The following is a 2,910-nucleotide window of genomic DNA, read 5'->3' as shown; positions in this document are numbered from 1 at the left end:
AGTATTATGGATGGAAAGAGAAAAGAAAAGCAGGGCAGGAATACAGAAAATACAGCAGATGGGGAAAGCTAGAATGGAGGGAGCATAAGAAATGAGTTGTGGAGGAAGCAAGTGCCAAGTGAAGGTAATCTAGTATAGGAAAGGAAAAAGGGAAAGAAATCTAAGTAAAGGCTTGAAGGAAGGGCCAGATCAGTCCAGGGGCAAGTGAAGGAAGGATGGAGGAGGCAGGACTGGAGGATGATAGAATTGCTATCAATATTTTATTGGGCCAACTGGCTATACCTGGTAAGCAGTATTGGGATCTGAAATGGAAGCTGAAGTGAAGGCCCAAGACAGGTGTTGATCATCATGTGAGCTGCACACAGGTGGGCTGAAGCGAGCTGCTGCCATTCCTGTAGAGACTCCTTTTATTGATACAAATATGCAAGCCAGGCAGATACATTTTGGGCTGTGACCTTCACACATCTTCCGTCCCGAGATCATGGGGTGGTACAAAGCTATTTTGGCACCTGTTTCCAAGGTGTCATTTTCCCCTTGCACAGTGTATGACGAAGGAGACAAAAGGTCTCAGGGACAAAAGGTTACAGACAGGACACCGCTGACTGCTGAGACCGCAAAAGGTCAGACACAGGGGACGATGTTCTAGACAGCTTGTGGCTTGTCTGAGGGGGGGGTGGTTCCCTGCACCCCAGGGTCACGCGTGCAGGCAGACTGTGGCTGCCTGCTGGTGGGGAAGTGTGCTCCCTCCGGACCCCACTCCCCACTCCGCGATATCCCGACAGGAATCAAATCACAGATTTGACTTAGCCTCATCCATAATTTCCTGGATTCTGCCAGGATGGTAACCTAACCTGCCAAATTCTGCTTTTGTCCCACCCCCGGATCTAATCAAGAGTGCCCTGACTTTATCTATGAGCCATCAGGTTCTGAGTTAGGTCTACTAGCCTCCATTTTATGCTTTGAGGTTTCTTCCTGGGAGGGGGACATATTTTTGAAATACTCCAGTCCAGGCTGGGGGCAATATGAAGCAAAGCTGGGTGGGAACAGGACAGATATGTTGGGCCAACCACAGGCATGGGGAACCTGTGGCCCACACGCTCACCAGGGGATCAAATTTAGCCCATGACGCCAATCAGTCAGCTGGCATCAGACATTAGCTGCACTTGCGTGTAACCAAAGCAGCAGGATTTAATCCCCCATTCGCCATTGATGAGGAAGCAGTTGAATCCTGCTCCCATCCTCCAGAGAGCAGGACTGAAGTCTCTGCTCACCAGAGTTTCATTCTACTGAGTGCTGCTTTGGCATTGCATTCCCTGTGGGGAACGTACTGGCAAAATAGTACCCCTACAGAGAGCAGAAGGGAACCCTCCACTCATATGATGAACAGAGAGTTTAGGGCTGCTGGGTGCTGCTTCAGCAATGCATTTCCTGCAGGGAATGTGTCAAGCAAGCAGACTTCCACCCATCCATATGGGTCAACTTTGAGACTACCCATCATATGAGAGACAGGTGGTTGGACCCAGCCACCTGTCAAAATTGGCTCACATGGTGCAGAGAGAAGGTTCCCCACACCTGGCCTAGCACTACCACATCTCTTCAGCCCTTGCCTCACTTTATGGCCACATTTCCAAGTACATTCTCATAATTTTCCAGGACACCTCAGTAGCAATAAGAAGAAAAAATCTCTGTCTGCTGTAGCAAGAGATAGCAGTATCTCAGGAAATAAGACTTTACACAGATTTATTGGAACCAATAAGCTAAAATATACCTTAAATAAGCAGATAATATCAGTTTCATTGACCATGGTGGGTGATTTGTTTCTTTACTTTTATTACTAAGCACAGCCTCTGTCTCAGCTGTAATTTAGTTTCTACAATTAATACTGTCCTTATAGTTAAAGCATTTTATTTCTTTTTTTCTAGATTCTAAACACTTTATAAATAAAAGTGTGCAGGAGGGGGAGACACCATTGTTTTATGTCCATCTCTGTGGAAACAAAGAGTGCAAGTCAGATGTTGTGGGAAATAAACCACCCCATTTCCTACCAATGGGTAAGGAACAAAACCAGGGCAAATGTGTGGTGAAAGTAAATCTTAAGATAGCTTCATTAATTTTAATATTTATCCATGGCATTTATATGCCACTGGTCAGGCAGACCTTACAAAGTAGTTTACATGATACGATTGGAACAGTATGCACCAGCAACAATAAAACAAAACAAGATAAAACAGGGGAAATAAAACTTTTTTTAAAGACTGTTTTTGCTTCTCCTTCCCCTCAGGGCAAGATGCTTGCTCAGGATCTCCTGTGGGTGACGGTTAGAAAAGGGAGGAGCCACTACTGAGAGCTAGATAGCGATAGCACAACAAGATGCTTCTCTTTCTTCTCTCCTTGTCTCCAGGCAGGGTGGTTTTTCAGAAGACCCTGTGGTGGCAGTTAGTGAATGGTTTCTTAAGATTACTACCCTTTGAAAAATCCAGACAGGATGTTGTGACCACTGTGGTCACACACACCCCTGACCCCTGCTCTGTTTTTGTCCCTGCAGTGTTGTTAAAACACCCAGACCAGGCTCAGAGACTCTGACAGGAAATTTCTGAGGCTGGGCTGAGTTTGCTGCTTTAGCAGTCAGAGATTGCAGTACATGCTCTGGCAGAGTTATCAGTGCACTAGATTTCTGGGCTGCCCAAGCCCCTGTGATCCTTGGCTGACGATGACTTCGCTCTGCTAGAAGACAGATATTTCTTTGCAGGGCAAAGTATTTATCAGCTGGCAATTGTTCCTCAGTTCAGATTGCCATTTGAGCCAGAGAAGAAGTCAGGAGCTTTTCAAGCTCCCATCTGCTTTGAATCAGGCTTTTGTGAGTCTCAAATGTTCTCCTCAGAGCCATCCTGAGAGGTCTCTAATGGCAGG

The sequence above is a fragment of the Podarcis muralis genome, chromosome 1, assembly GCF_964188315.1.
Source record: "Podarcis muralis chromosome 1, rPodMur119.hap1.1, whole genome shotgun sequence".
NCBI classification, from domain to species: domain Eukaryota; kingdom Metazoa; phylum Chordata; class Lepidosauria; order Squamata; family Lacertidae; genus Podarcis; species Podarcis muralis.
Note: the sequence above shows the minus strand (reverse complement) of the source record.